Genomic DNA, 16,445 nt, shown 5'->3' with positions numbered 1-16,445 from the left:
GGTCCACCGTTTGAGGTGGCAAGATAACTTGGGGAGTTGGTAGCGAGTGATGAGTATAAGCATGAATTGAAGCTCTTATTTCATCTCGCAATTGGGACATGATAGATTCAGTTTCTTGCTGCAAGCTGGTATTAGATGTTATAGGTGTAGGTGTGGCAGTGCTAATAAGAGCACACTGCTTAGTCATTGCGGTGGAGACATTGGCAACTGGAGTTGGAAACATAGTGAGTGGGATAGGGTTCGGAAAGATGGTCTGTTTCGCAAGGGTCACTAGATCATCAAGTGGCTTATATGCGGCCGCTGTTGGAATCTGGCCGCAGGAACGACAACAGGAAGTGTATTTATAGGGGGTTCTAGTCGAGTAGGGATTTTGACATATTTACGTGCAGTGGCCCTCATTACGACCTTGGCGGAGATCCATGGTGCTATTTGCACCATGGTCCATGGCGCTAAGCTGCCAACTCCACCATGGTGGTTGGCGGACTTACCGCCCCATTCCGACCTTGGCGGGGCGGTAAGTCCCCAATCCCCATTTACCCTTCCCCATTCCCATTTTTGCCCCATAGGGCATAATGGGAGTGGGGAAGGCGTTAATTACGCCACCGTAAATTACGGTGGCGTAATTAACAACAAGGTCCCTTAGCGCCATGGATTTTACCGCCTGCAAAAAGCAGGCGTAAAAATCACCATGGCGCTACGGGAACTCGTACTCAGGCGGAAAGGGGCGCCATGGTTTACGCCGGCGTAAACCCCTTTCCGCCAGGGTCGTAATGAGGGCCAGTGTCTTTGGACTTTGGACAGTGTTTTTTTTTTTTTTTACTTGATCTCTTCATCCTTTTCCAATCTTTTCTTGAACGTCAAGCTCCTATTACTTTATTTGGTAGAGCTGCCGATGATTGCGTGAAAAGATCAAATATGTTTGGTGACTTCTCGGTGGTTACTTTGGGAGTCTGTGATTGATCTAGCTCAGACACTGTTTGGATTTCTTCAAGGTCTAGCTGGGATTGAGTGAAATTACAGTTATTGGGCAAATCATGTACTACAGATGGTAACTGTGCAATTTTGATAAGTGATTGTTGCGTTATGGTGTCGGCCCCTGCTATGTTTGATTCACTAGGAGGTGATGTTAATAATTGTATTTCCTCATTATTAATACTAGTCGCAGGCCCAAGACATGAGGTTTTGGCGCAGAATTGTTCAATAAGTTTGGTCTGGTATGAAACTTTATGATCTAACAGTTCGTATAGTTTTGCAATAGTTAATAAAGCAGTATTCATTGCAGTCAGTGTGTTATTAAGCGCCGGGGCCTCAGGAAAAGAAAAGTGTTTATCTTGAAATTTGTGTATAAAAAAATCTGATGGGCGACCCTCTTCATGAAATCTGGTACGCCGTGGAGTAGGCGCAATGAAAGATGGAGATTCGTTGATGGTTTGATTATGAGTTTTGTCTAATACTGGGGACGAGACAGAATTCAAATGATTGGAGTGTGAAGGGGGGCCAGAGATAGCAGGTACCACTGTATTGTTATGTGACTGATCCTCCTGCAATTGGATTAAGTCGCCTGTATTTGAGCATATGTATAGTACATCAGTGCTAAGACAGGTAGAATTGTGAGATAGATTCATGGATTCCATAGTGTCTTCGCTTACTTCTTCTAATACTCGTAATTGCTCATGCGCTTGCCGTAGATTGACCTGTGCAGCTACAGAGCACTGGATAGGTGCCAAGGGCAATATTGGAGTTACTTGTACTTGAGGTAAATCGATGTTTTGTGCACTGTTTATCGCCTGAGCTTTATGAACAGGAGAGCAATATTTCTGCTTATTTGAATTGGGGTGAAAGGTATCATGTATGTCTCCCGCTAAACATGCAGACTCTAATGTGGTATCTGTAACTTCCACATGACTGCTTGTAGGCGGAACACATTCAGCAGAAAGGCACAGGGTTGAGATGGTATTAGGAGGATCGATAGAGATGGAACAAGTGAGTGGAATGTATGTTTGCTGTACACGCTGGGGCATTGCTGGAAGTATGGTCTCTGTGACACTGGGGGCTTGTAAGACGCAGTGCAAATTTCTGTTGTAATCACCATAGGCACGACCGGGAGAGGCAACGTTCTATCCATTGATCTTTCACGAATTGTTTGGGAGTGGACAGTAGCAGCTCGCATTACTTGACTTTGAGAATTGGGGGAGGTGGGGGTAACAAATGACAAGATGGACTGTTTTAAGGAAGGGCGAGAAACAGCAGTAAGAGGGCCCGGAACCAAGTTCGGCATGCCTTTTTTCAAAGTATTTTTCACAATAACCATGTTGTTCTGCTGTACAAGAGCACAATCTTAAAAATAAACAATTACGGTGTATACTAAAATGAATGATGGTAAAATCGTATATTAAATAACAATTCTCCTAACTTAAAAATATATCAGCTATAGTTGTATCGCCTTGGGAACGCCCGATGGCTTGAGGAGCAGCCTTAGTCCGTCTCTCCTCCCCACAGTTCAATTAATAACTGGTGATCTGCACAGTTTACCTTCTTAGTCTTTTGAGCCACCCGAGCCAAACAGCAGCAAAGCAGTTCTTCACATATAAAATGCAGTGCCCTTTACTCCGCAGTCGGGCTTAACGCCGCAAGGGTGGCTAGGGCGGATTTTGTTGTCGAGGTAATGTCACGTGACAACTCACGTGACCGACGCTGAGCCCCTCCTCCTCCAGGAGGTGATGACACGCTGGCAAGAGTATCACAGCACTCGCAGTGCCAGCAACAAATGAAAACAAGGAGCGATCGTTTCGAGCAGTGTTCCTTCTGTCAATAAACACGCCGCTCGGGCGGCTGGGGCGGATTTTGTTGTCAAGGTAATGTCACGTGACAACTCACGTGACCGACGCTGAGCCCCTCCTCCTCCAGGACGTGATGACACGCTGGCAAGAGTATCACACGCTCACAGTGCCAGCAACAAATGAAAACAAGGAGCAAGCGTTTCGAGCAGAGTTCCTTCTGTCAATGAACATATGTGCTTGTGCATCCATGTCTTCCTCCTAATTTGCAGGTTCATTCCTCATGTCTTCACATGGCCATCTACTTTTAAGATGGAGTTCATGTTGTAAGCAGTGCACTTACACATTTGCGTGGCAGCAACACTGTACAGTTGGAAGGGGTCGATGTGCTGGCATAATCAGGTTGTAAGACTACCACTACTTTAACTTAGTACTGTCATGTTTTTGCTATGTTTGAGGTTGTGTAGCTGCATTGTATTGTTGGTAAGTATTTGGTCATGTGTGTTGTTAGTTCTACATTACTGGGAGCATATTGTGTGTGGCCAGTTTCCATTAGGGACACTGTACTTTGTGACACTTGTGTCAGGTTTTGGGGATTGCTTTGTTTGCTCTCACATAGCATGACATGCCATGGTGTGTTGGGTGGTGGTGCTGGGGAGGGGTTGGGTGACATGGCACAGTTGTCATGTTGTATTTTGCAAAGGGGTAATGAATTTAGCAGCATAGAAGTGTGTCTTTTGATGACACAGCATTGGTGGTGTTTGTGTAGGTAGGGATGTACACAATGTAACACTTCCAGGTGACCAATCTCAGGCTGGTATGGTTGTGACAGTTGACTGTCCCTTATGTCATCATCATTGATTGTCAGCTGGTATGTGCTAGGGCTGTGATTTTAGGTGAAGTAATTAGCCACCAGCTGCCACCAGCTGCATATGGGCTGCCTCACCCCGTGCCCTTTCCCCTCCCATGCGCAGCGGGCATGCATGTGGTTGGGGATGTGGGGGCACCACCATGTCCACGGGCAGGCCTCGGCGTGTTGCAACGTTGTGCAGGACACATGCTGCCACTATGATCCAGCACACTACTGGGGGAGCGTGTAACAGCTGCCCGTCAGAACGGTCAAGGGAGCGAAAGCGTGACTTGAGCACTCCGAATGTGCGCTCCACTATGCCCCGGGTTGCAATGTGGGCTGTGTTGTATCTTACCTCGGGTGGCGTGGTGGGGTTCCGAATTGGCGTCATCATGTCAGTGCTCAGAGGGTAGGCACTGTCCCCTGGGGAGGTGGTGATGGGTATTATTAGTGGGGTTGTGACATTACTCAGTATCTGACATGCATGCATGTGCTGTGGCATTTATACTCACCGAGCAGCCATGTATCGCCACGCCGCCCAGCTTCTAGGTCCCGGTTTAGGGTTGACATTCTGTAAATAAAACTGTCGTGGGTGGACCCTGGATAGTTGGCATATACTGAGGTGATGATTCCCTTGGCATCACATACTACCTGGACGTTGATGGAATGCAAGTGCTTGCGGTTTCTATAGATGTGCTCTGATGCCCTGGGGGGACGTAGAGCCACATGGGTGCAATCAATGGCACCTAGGACTTTGGGGAATTGTGCCACCCCGTAGAAATCCAGGACGGCAGCCTGCCTTTCTGCAGGTGTTCTGGGCAGGTATATGTGCCTGCGGACTGATGGGCGTGCAGTCATGATGGCCAAGACCTGGTGTCGGCAGCGTGACTGCATGGCCTGTGACACCCCCCCCACCATAGCACTTGTCCGCTGAAATGATCCAGTGGACAAGAAGTGCAGTACATTGAGGACCTTCTCCAGGGGGCTGAGTGCTTGGGAGCACAGGGTGGGTGATGTGAGGTCATCCTCCCACTCACTCACTCACCAGGTCGAGTATTATGTGAGGTGGAAACCTGTACCTCCCATACACCTGGTCATCAGGCATCCCAAAAAGGCTGGTTCTGGGTGTGAAAATTCTGGGCCTGACTATCCTCCTCCTCCTCCTGCGATATCCCACGACCACTGCTGCTAGGAACGGTATATTCATCCTGCCTTCGGAGCTTGTTTGTTGTTTGCGCGCACTTTTATGCTGCGCCGGTCCACGTATGCCTGCTTCCTGCTGGCGTACGTGTTTCCGGATTAGCGTGTCTTTTTTGGCGCACGCGTTAGCCCCGTTCGAAACCATGAATACGTGTTTTCAATGTGGGTGTCCCGCGCATTTGCCTCCTGTACTTCCCCCGTGACGCCCACATTTTCACGCGTTGTTCCCCATTCCGCGTGTCACGCCCTCTGTTCCTCCTACTTTTGTTGTGTGCGCCGCGCTATGTGCGATTTCGCTGTGCACGTAGCGCACGCTATTTGGGGACGTGTGCGCCAGCGTGCGGCACGCAGAATTTTGGCGCACATCCTGAGATTTACACGCGCACAGACTTCCATGAATCGCTGTGCGCGGGTTTCGCTGCGATTTTCGCACTGGCACTGCGATTCGCACGCTTTTGCACGCTTTTGCACGCTTGCGCTGAAAATTTCAGCGCACATTAATTCCATGAATCGGCCTGTGAATGTTCTCACCAAAAATGTACCTGATCTTGTTAATCGAGAAGACATTTTTAATTAAATGTATACATGCATATTGTCACATCAGGAGAGCATTGAAAATGTTCTTTCATGGTACTCTGGTTTTGGACTACGAACCGCCACTGGAATAGTTTCAAAGCACCAAATTATTGTCGGATGTGAATGGCAAAAGCATACCATAAACATGCCCAATGCCTTAATATCATCTGACACAGAAGAACAACAGAGTTAGCATTGATATTTAAATGACATGTCCAGGTAAGTCACCAATGTCCTCAGAGCAATAATGTGTCGCCCATAAGGGTGTTCTGGGGCAACTCTTAGTGATATGTCAGTATTGAATTCAGAATAACCTAATAATCAACAAAAGCGAATCTAAAATAATGATCTTTGATGATTGCACCAAATAAAAAATAACCAGATCGTATCTCCTAATAGAGGAAGACAGGCATGAGAGTTGAAATACTCCCATCTCGGGAAGACAATTTCAATCGCATTAAAATGCAACTCCACATATCTGCATGATAATGAGAAAAACTGAGGGTGCAGGAAAGGCTCTTACTTAATGTGTACATAGACATAGCCATTTTATAAGGCAGCAAGTATACACAATCTTCCAAGTCAATCTCAATAGCATAGTGGCATATGGACCAGAGATATCAGTCCTTGACAGAAGGTGTGAGATAGCAAAGAACTTTCTTGAAAAAAGGTTTCCCAACATTCACTAGCAGCTAATATCGTTTTTCTTCAACTATAAACAGCCTAGACAGTTATGCGTTAAACATGTGTTTAGTAGAAAGTGTAAAATTAGTGAACAAGGACTCTACGGAACAGTCTGACTCATACACGTGTATCTAAATTCCTAAATAACTTTAAAGCTGACCTACAAATCCTTGTCAAGAAAAACATAATCAAACCATGTGAATTCCCCATAGACTCACACTCTGGCTACTTTAAACTCACAAAGGAGAGGCAAGCAGATGCGAATAAAAGACAAATAGCAGCCAAACTCGTAAAACCTCATAGTCTACCACGGCAGGATATATACACATATCACCCTTTCACCAGCACTAAATTAAATCACTACCAAGGTGTGTGCACAGATAATACTAGACCCAATGGTGGCACCTTTGATTTCAACTCATGTTTACTAGAAATAGTCTCTGAATAGGTCATAGAGGGAGGTTGAATGGTGTAGGCAGAGTCCTTACATGGACATGGACTTCAACAACCTATCATATTGCACCCAAGTATTGAGAACGCTATCTTCCTTTGTCTCATTACACAAATCTACAGAAGTAACTGTCAACATTTGCCTGAAATTCAGAGTAAGAAAAGGAAGAACAATTACACTTAGAGCTGTGAAGGCTGGTGCATTATTTAAATGGAGGCATGTGTACTTAAAATGTCTCTCCCTTCAAGAACAGTTTTTAAAAAATGACGTTGAAATGGTGCATTTTAGAGCACAAATATCAGAAAAATTGGACAAATCGATACAATTTGCAATCAGTTCTTTAGTGTAATACTTGAAACAATCCAAAGTAGGCCAGGTCACCAACGGTACACAGGATAAGTGCCTCAGTATAGTAGCAGCCGAAACACGAACCTCTTTTCGGTATACAGGGTTTCTATTTTAAATGGGCAAACATTAATTACAGTGCTCCCACTATCAGTTTCTTAGTCACATGACCAGAGAATGGACGCTCCTACAGAGGTCTTGTACATCCAAACTGCGACAGTGACCTGACTCTCATTAGCCCGGCTGGAGACTCCACAGTGATTGAAGGGAAAACAGTCTCAACTTGAATTGCTACACAGAGCTACCAGACATACTGTTACTCTGTGGAAATGAACAGGGTAATTCATAGAAAATTGCACAAAAGTGGCGCACGAGACTGGCGCAGATATTCGCACGGGCATGCCGTGTGCTCTAAAATCGATTTCCGCGCACAGCGTATTCATGGATTTTCGCATCCAAAACCAGCCGTGGCGCAGCGTGGCGCAGCGACCCTGCAGCAGCGCCAGTTACGCCCCCAAGAACGCCCTCGTGCAAGGAAAAGCCCTCAAAATCCCCAAATAATCGCAAAGGGCTGCGCTAACCCTGGACCAGTTCACAGGGCTGGCAAACAGCAAACGCCAAGCGGGGACCGTGTATTTCAGTGGTTTGCGGGAAGTTCCACACGCGATTGTCCTGTGTACGTGTGTATCAGGGGTGCGCGGGAAGTATCACACGCAAATTCAGCTGGGTACGTGTATTTCAGGGGTGCGCGGGAAGTTCCACATGCGATTGGCCCCGTGCGAGCAGGGTACGTGTATTGCAGGGGTGCGCGGGAAGTTCCACACGCGATTCCATCAAGGTACGTGTATTTCAGGGGTGCGCGGGAAGTTCCACACGTGATTGGCCCCGTGCGAGCAGGGTACGTGTATTCCAGGGGTGCGCGGGAAGTTCCACACGCGATTTCAGCAGGGTACGTGTATTGCAGGGGTGCGCGGGAAGTTCCACACGCTATTGACCCCGTGCAAGCAGGGTACGTGTATTCCAGGGGTGCGCGGGAAGTTCCACACGCGATTGGCCCCGTGCGAGCAGGGTACGTGTATTCCAGGGGTGCGCGGGAAGTTCCACATGCGATTTCAGCAGGGTACGTGTATTGCATGGGTGCGCGGGAAGTTCCACACGCGATTTCAGCAGGGTACGTGTATTGCAGGGGTGTGCGGGAAGTTCCACACGCGATTGGCCCTGTGCGAGCAGGGTACGTGTATTCCAGGGATGCGCGGGAAGTTCCACACGCGATTTCAGCAGGGTACGTGTGTTGCAGGGGTGCGCGGGAAGTTCCACACGCGATTTCAGCAGGGTACGTGTATTGCAGGGGTGCGCGGGAAGTTCCACACGCGATTTCAGCAGGGTATGTGTATTTCAGGGGTTCTGGGGAGTACTACACGTGAATTGGCCGTGTGGGTCCTCCCAGGTGTTCGCTCTACAACCTCCACGGCCCCTGCAGGCAGCCCACACCACGGGGGACTACCCTGCACCCCTGCCCATGTCCCGCAGGCAGCCCATCCACCATGGGCATGCCCCCCAGCCAACCCACATGTCACCTTGCACCACTGATCAACAATGCATGTCTCCCACCACCCCCACCCCCCAGCAGTGCAGGGGCAGCCTCCACCAGGCCCCCACTCATGTCTCCCACCACCCCCACCCCCCAGCTACCAGGGGCAGCCTCCACCAAGCCCCCACTCATGTCCCCTATTACCCCCACCCCCCTGCAGTGCAGGGGCAGCCTCCGCCAGGCCCCCACTCATGTCTCCCACCACCCCACCCCCAGTCACCAGGGGCACCCTCCACCAGGCCCCCACCCATGTCTCCCACCACCCCCTACCCCCCAGCAGTCAGGGGCAGTGTAACGCTCACCTGATTCCCGCAGAGGCGCCGGTCTTGACTGGGTGAATGCCGTATCTTCAAAGGTGATGTGTAACACACGGTTGGCTCTTTGGGCTGGACCTCTGTGCACTGTATGTCTGACTCGAAGAGTAAGATGTCTGCAGATAGAAAATATGGGATTAATGAACTGGGGTTATTGGGTGCCTCTCTCCTCTTCCCTTTCTCTTCTCCTGTAGAACCCCAAAGGTTAACACCCTCACCTTAGGTAAGTGAACGCCGAGCAATCCATCTGCCTCGGGGCAGGGTGCCGTAACCAGTTTCTTCACTGGATAAGCGTGCAGGCCTCTTGACCTCAGAGGACTGCTGTCCGTCGTTAACTGCACGAACGGTAAGTTCTGGGCACTTCAAATGTCTTAAAAGTCTTTTGTAATGATATCTCTTGTTTTGCAGGGTTCCGGCGATGGCGGATGGCGGGCTGATGAGAGTTGAGGATCGAACCCGCGTGAGGAATAGAAGCGCCTGGAAGCACGTAAGTAAGCGCTTGTAGCCTGCTTCACGATGCACACTAACTGTCCCTTTTATCTTGCAGGTTCAAGTTCGGAGCTTTAGAGAAGCTGAAGGGTGCTGGAATACCCACTGGATTCGGCGTGGGAAGGAGTAATGGCACGTGAGTAATAAAGTTGCCCAATGTCTTTAAACGCACCTTCTTTTGTCTTTCAGATGCGGGATGCAGCGCCGAAGGCCTCCGGAGCGTGCGAAGAGCTGGTAAGCTTTTGTCTTTCAGATGCCGGAATGCAGTGCGAAGACCTCCGGAGCATGCGAAGAGTAGGTAAGCCTTTGTCTTTCAGATGCCGGAATGCAGCGCGAGGCGTTGGTGACAGCCGATGGACCAGGTAAGAGATGCGCTGCCACTGAAGACCATAGTGCTAACCTGTTCTTTCTTTGTCTTTACAGGTGCTGCTGAAGACTGGATTCCAGGATGGTAAGCCTTTGTTCCCTTAGGCCCAGGATCAGAAGCAGAAGACACGATGAGCGTTCTGCTGCAGAGAATGCAGAATAACGCAAAGCAAGATTCATCCATCGGGTGTGGTTTAAATAGCCTCCTGTAGTGCTTAGGTGTCTCCTTCCACAGCCACGCCTAAGAAAAGAGTTCCTGCTTTCCAGAAGAGTTCCAGTGTTCTGAACCTAGGGAGTGGCTCCTGCCCCACCCAACAGGAAAAGTAGTCCCAAACAGAAGAGGATCAGGGGTTCAACTGGCAGGTAAGTAAGCAGCATGGTCTGCTGCAGGTAAGTCCACCCAAGCATTATGAGCCCGGCGCTTCCAGCGCTGGGACTGGACATCTTTATGAGCCTGGTGCCACTGGCGCCAGGAAAGGGTCCAAAAGGTCCCAATTGGGACTGGCTGGCACTCAGAACCGGGGTTATGGGTCTGCTTCCAAGGGAGTCGGGCAAGTCCTGATCTTTTGGAAGCAGAGATCATGACAGGCAGCCTCCACTAGGCCCCCACTCATGTCTCCCACCACCCCCTACCCCCCAGCAGTCAGGGGCAGCCTCCACCAAGCCCCCACTCATGTTCTCTACTACCCCCACCCCCCCGCAGTGCAGGGGCAGCCTCCACCAGGCCCCCACTCATGTCTCCCACCACCCCCACCCCCCCAGCAGTCAGGGGCAGCCTCCACCAGGCCCCCACTCATGTCCCCCTGCACCCCCACCCCCCCCAGCAGTCAGGGGCACCTTCCACCACGCCCCCACCCATGTCTCCCACCACCCCCACCCCCCAGCAGTGCAGGGGCAGCCTCCACCAGGCCCCACCCATGTCTACCACCACACCCACACCCCAGCCACCAGGGGCAGCCTCCACCAGGCCCCCACTCATGTCCCCTATTACCCCCACCCCCTCGCAGTGCAGGGGCAGCCTCCACCAGGCCCCCACCCATGTCTACCACCACCCCCAGCCACCAGGGGCAGCCTCCACCAGGCCCCCACTCATGTCTCCCACCACCCCCACCCCGCAGCCACCAAGGGCAGCCTCCACCAAGCCCCCACTCATGTCCCCTATTACCCCCACCCCCCAGCCACCAGGGGCAGCCTCCACCAGGCCCCCACTCATGCCTCCCACCACCCCCATCCCACAGCCACCAGGGGCACCGTCCACCAGGCCCCCACCCATGTCTCCCACCACCCCCTACCCTACAGCAGTCGGGGGCAGCCTCCACCAGGCCCCCACTCATGTCCCCTATTACCCCCACCCCCCAGCCACCAGGGGCAGCCTCCACCAAGCCCCACTCATGTCCCCTATTACCCCCACCCCCGCAGTGCAGGGGCAGCCTCCACCAGGCCCCCACTCATGTCCCCTATTACCCCCACCCCCCAGCCACCAGGGGCACCCTCCACCAGGCCCCCACCCATGTCTCCCACCACCACCTACCCCACAGCAGTCAGGGGCAGCCTCCACCAGGCCCCCACTCATGTCTCCCACCACCCCCACCCCCCAGCCACCAGGGGCAGCCTCCACTAAGCCCCCACTCATGTCCCCTATTACCCCCACCCCCTAGCCACCAGGGGCAGCCTCCACCAGGCCCCCACTCATGTCTCCCACCACCCCATCCCACAGCCACCAGGGGCAGCCTCCACCAGGCCCCCACTCATGTCTCCCACCACCCCCTACCCCCCAGCAGTCAGGGGCACCCTCCACCAGGCCCCCACCCATGTCTCCCCCCACCCCCCAGCAGTGCAGGGGCAGCCTCCACCAGGCCCCCACCCATGTCTACCACCACCCAGACCCCCTAGCCACCAGGGGCAGCCTCCACCAGGCCCCCACTCATGTCCCCTATTACCCCCACAGCCCGCGCTGTGCAGGGGTAGCCTCCACCAGGCCCCCACCCATGTCTACCACCACCCCACCCCCCAGCAGTGCAGGGGCAGCCTCCACCAGGCCCCCACTCATGTCTCCCACCACCCCCATCCCCCAGCCACCAGGGGCAGCCTCCACCAAGCCCCCACTCATGTCCCCTATTACCCCCACCCCCCGGCCACCAGGGGCAGCCTCCACCAGGCCCCCACTCATGTCTCCCACCACCCCCATCCCACAGCCACCAGGGGCACCCTCCACCAGGCCCCCACCCATGTCTCCCACCACCCCCTACCCCACAGCAGTCAGGGGCAGCCTCCACCAGGCCCCCACTCATGTCCCCTATTACCCCCACCCCCAGCCACCAGGGGCAGCCTCCACCAAGCCCCCACTCATGTCCCCTATTACCCCCACCCCCCCTTGCAGTGCAGGGGCAGCCTCCACCAGGCACCCACTCATGTCCCCTATTACCCCCACCCCCCAGCCACCAGGGGCACCCTCCACCAGGCCCCCACCCATGTCTCCCACCACCCCCTAACCCACAGCAGTCAGGGGCAGCCTCCACCAGGCCCCCACTCATGTCCCCTATTACCCCCACACCCCAGCCACCAGGGGCAGCCTCCACCAAGCCCCCACTCATGTCCCCTATTACCCCCACCCCCTCCTCCTCCACCAGGCCCCCACCCATGTCTCCTACCACCCCCTACCCCACAGCAGTCAGGGGCAGCCTCCACCAGGCCCCCACTCATGTCTCCCACCACCCCCACCCCCCCAGCACTGTGGGGCACCTGCCAGCAGGCCCCCACTCATGTCCAACTCATGTACCCCTGCACCCCCACCCCCCAGCACTGTGGGGCACTTGCCAGCAGGCCCCCACCATGTCCAGCTCATCTACCCCTGCACCCCCACCCCCCAGCACTGTGGGGCACCTGCCAGCAGGCCCCCACTCATGTCCAACTCATGTACCCCTGCATCCCCACCCCACAGCACTGAGGGGCACCAGCCAGCAGGCCCCCACTCATGTCCAACTCATGTACCCCTGCACCCCCACCCCCCAGCACTGTGGGGCACCTGCCAGCAGGCCCCCACTCATGTCCAACTCATGTACCCCTGCACCCCCACCCCCAGGCACTGTGGGGCACCTGCCAGCAGGCCCCCACCATGTCCAACTCATGTACCCCTGCACCCCCACCCCCCAGCACTGTGGGGCACCTGCCAGCAGGCCCCCACTCATGTCCAACTCATGTACCCCTGCACCCCCACCCCCCAGCACTGTGGGGCACCTGCCAGCAGGCCCCCACTCATGTCCAACTCATGTACCCCTGCACCCCCAACCCCCCAGCACTGTGGGGCACCTGCCAGCAGGCCCCCACCCATGTCCAACTCATGTTCCCCAGCCAACATGTCATCGCAATCTAGATCCCTGGTCCCTATGGTCAGCCTCCAAATGCAAAACACCCACCCGAGTATTGCATCCACCCACTCATAATTGGCAATTACATGACAGAACACCAATTGCCAGTTCCGAAACAAACACATTTCCCTCACATACACCCAATGGGTGTCAGTGAATCTCAAAAGCCATATCATGATATGCATTAAACCAATGAGATGATACTACACATTGAAGTGTGATAAAAAATATGTATTGAAGGAAACATAAATAAAATCAAAAATAAAGAAACAGAAATGGGAATGTACAAAAATGAAAAGAAGCATGTCCGTGAAAAAAAGCAAAACCAAAAATAAAAATCCAAAGTAATGGTGTCCAAAGTCACTGTCCAGAAAACAAAATCCAATGGGAACTAAAATAGAAAGCCATTGCTCCATGGTGAAAATGCGAAAAAAAAATACAATCCAACAGTGAACTATGTACATACGAACAAGCCAGGGTCCATTATCCCAACAAAAGAAAGGAAACCTATCTAACTACACTGACTAATAAAATAAACTATATACAAAAATGTGGCCAATGTCCGAAAGGTCCAAAATAAATCCAAAAATAAATTAAACCTAACACTACCTACATAACTATGTACAAGGGCAGCGGGCTAGTTTGACGGCTCACTTGTGGATGTCCCGGGCCAGGGCATCATCGAACTCCTGCTCAATGTCCCGGAGGCGGTCCTCCTCCATGGCCCTGAGGGTCTGCAGGGCCATCGACGTGTCCACCTCCAAACCCCTGCGGATTGCCTCGAGGCACTCGGCCCGCCTCAAGGCCCTCCGCATGGAGTTCTCTGCCCTGACCATTGTGAGCCGTGCCTCTTCCGCCCGCTCACGCTCCGCATCTATGGCGTGGCCCAACCGCTGCCACACGGAAGACACTCTCTGTCCTGGGTCCTCCTGCCCTCTGGCCGATGCCTGCCCCTCCGATGTTGAAGGCCCCGAGCCTTCATGGCTCCCACCACGTTGCTGCTGCTGCTGTGCCTCTGCCCGTGCACTGCCTCCTGCTGCCCTGCTGGACGTCCGACTTCCGACTGTGGCAGGGATGCCTCCTCCACCAGCCTGGCCGCACCGTCAGAGGCAGCTCCACAGGGCACCCAGGTGACTGATGGGTGGGAAGATGGCACGGAGGACGACTGGCGCGTAGGGGGTTCAGTTGAGGAGGGGGTCGTAGCAAGCCCCATCATACGGAGGAATCCGGCCTGGGTGAACTGTCCCAGCAGGCTGACGTGGTCAACGAGCCATTCGAGATGACGTGCAGTCTCCTCAGGAAAAGACTGCAGGTCACCTCGCATGGCCCGTTGACGCAACGCCACACCACTCAGAACAGACTCAACCCTGACCCGGATAGCCACGTCCGCAGGTAGAGGAAGGCCAGTTGTCGTGAGCTCATCCCCTGCCTGAAAACGGGTCTGAACGTCGGCATCCCTGCTGGTGCAAGATGATGCAGGGACAGGATCAGGGACAGGATTGCACACATGCACCTCCGCAGCGGCCTGTGCTGCCTCCTGTCCCTGGTCCTGCACTGCACCACTAGCACCAGTGGGATCCCCACCTCCAGACCCCGATTCTGTTGCTTGCACGGCCTCCTCCTCCACCAAACCCCCCACCAACCTGGATGACTCCGTGCCATCTTCCCCCGTTGGGCCCTGTGGGGTCCCAGCTGCCCCTTCTGCTGCCGAGGAGTCCAACTCAAACCTCCGCCTCTTGGACCTCCCCCCGGCAGCTGCGGCCTGGGACGCGTCACCGGACTCCTCACTCCCCGACGAGATGACAACATGGGAGGGCAGCCGGGCCTTGCGTCTCCGGCAGGCGGTGGGATCCCCGCCGCTGTGCTCCACAGCACCTTCTCCGCCCTCTTCATCAGTTGACGCTGCAGACAGGGAGAAATAAAACACAGGCATCAGGGCACTGTACAATGGACACATACACACATGACAGTTGTACATGAGTGGCATTGGCAAATCTCAGACATGTCATCACAATCCCCAACACACATGTCATTTCAACTCGCACACATGAGCCATACCACAGCCATATCGCAACTGCCAGCACCATCCAAACACATAAAACAGCATGAGCAGGCAAAGGTGAGCCAGACATCACATGCAACACAGGAAGTGCACCACACATGTACACACACCACCACACTTGCATGCATGTGTACACCTCTGCCAAGTGTCGCAGTGTTCAGATGGGCCTCCATGTCACCACACGCACAGCTCACAATCAGGATGCATGTACACTTACCGCTCGACTCCAGACGGGTCAGCCTCTCAAGGACCTGGACGTGGAGTGCTGGGGATATGCGTTCCAAGACCCTCATCTGTTCTTCCGACAAGTGGCCCCGGCGCCCCTTGGCATCCGCTGCCTTCAAGAGGCGCCGGGCCTTGTTCAGGGTCCTGGACCTGAAGTCCTCCCAGCGCTTCTTGACATGTTGGAAGTCGCGGACTGCCACCCCCTCCGCGTTGATGGCAGTCACAATGTCAGTCCAGATCCGAGTCCGTCCTTCCTTGTCGGCGCGGGAACTTCCAAAGAGGGCATTATAGTGCCCCAGGACTTGCTCCACCAGGACACCAACTTCGGTGGCACTGAAGCTGGTGCCCCTCTGCCTCTCTGGCCGGGGGTTGTCAGTGGTCTCAGATGGTGTTTGCCCCGACATGACAACCCCAGAGGCAGGAGTGGGTGGGCAACTGGGTCCTGGGGCTGGGCTGTGGAGCGATGGAATCCCAGTCGGGAGTCTTTGGTTCCAGCAGGGGTGGTCACAGCAACAGCACCCCTGGCTGATGTGCAGGCAGCAAATGGCAAGGCACGTGGGCAGCAGGCAGTCAGGCAGCAGCAGATGGCAGGTGGGAGCATGCTCAGGGCTCTGGGGGGCAGTAGTTCGGCCTTCTGGGCAGGAGCGTGGCCAGCTTGATACGGAGTGATTTGGCACGTGAAAATCCTGCACGTCTGCGTGTAAATCGAGGAAAGGCCCTAAGCGCGTATGCACGTCAGCACGCATATGCGATTTCATTGGACCAAAGGCCCTTAGCGCGTGAGCGCGTCTGTGACGTAAGGCGCGCGGGTGTTTCCCTCATTACACGTGATGACAGAGCACACGTGGATTTCCACCGATCGCGTGTGGAACTTCCTGCGCACCCCCAGTAATACACGTACCCAGGCCAATCGCGTGTACGCTCACTTCCCTCCGATTACACGCGATGACACTCGGACGTGCAGTTTTACCACGTGTGCTCGCATTTGCGATTTCATTGGCCCAAAGGTCACCATGCGTAGCTGTGACGTCACGCGCATGGCCGTAGAGAATGGCGCGTGTAAAAATGAAGAGATACACGTCCGAGTGTCAAAGCGCGTAATTGGTGGAAATGGCCTCATTGCGTATGCGCGTCTGTGACGTGTGTA

Source organism: Ambystoma mexicanum, chromosome 3q (assembly GCF_040938575.1).
Source record: "Ambystoma mexicanum isolate Mex_15411 chromosome 3q, UKY_AmexF1_1, whole genome shotgun sequence".
Taxonomy (NCBI): Eukaryota; Metazoa; Chordata; class Amphibia; order Caudata; family Ambystomatidae; genus Ambystoma; species Ambystoma mexicanum.
The sequence above is the reverse complement of the archived record's forward strand: the minus strand, read 5'-3'. Positions refer to the sequence as shown.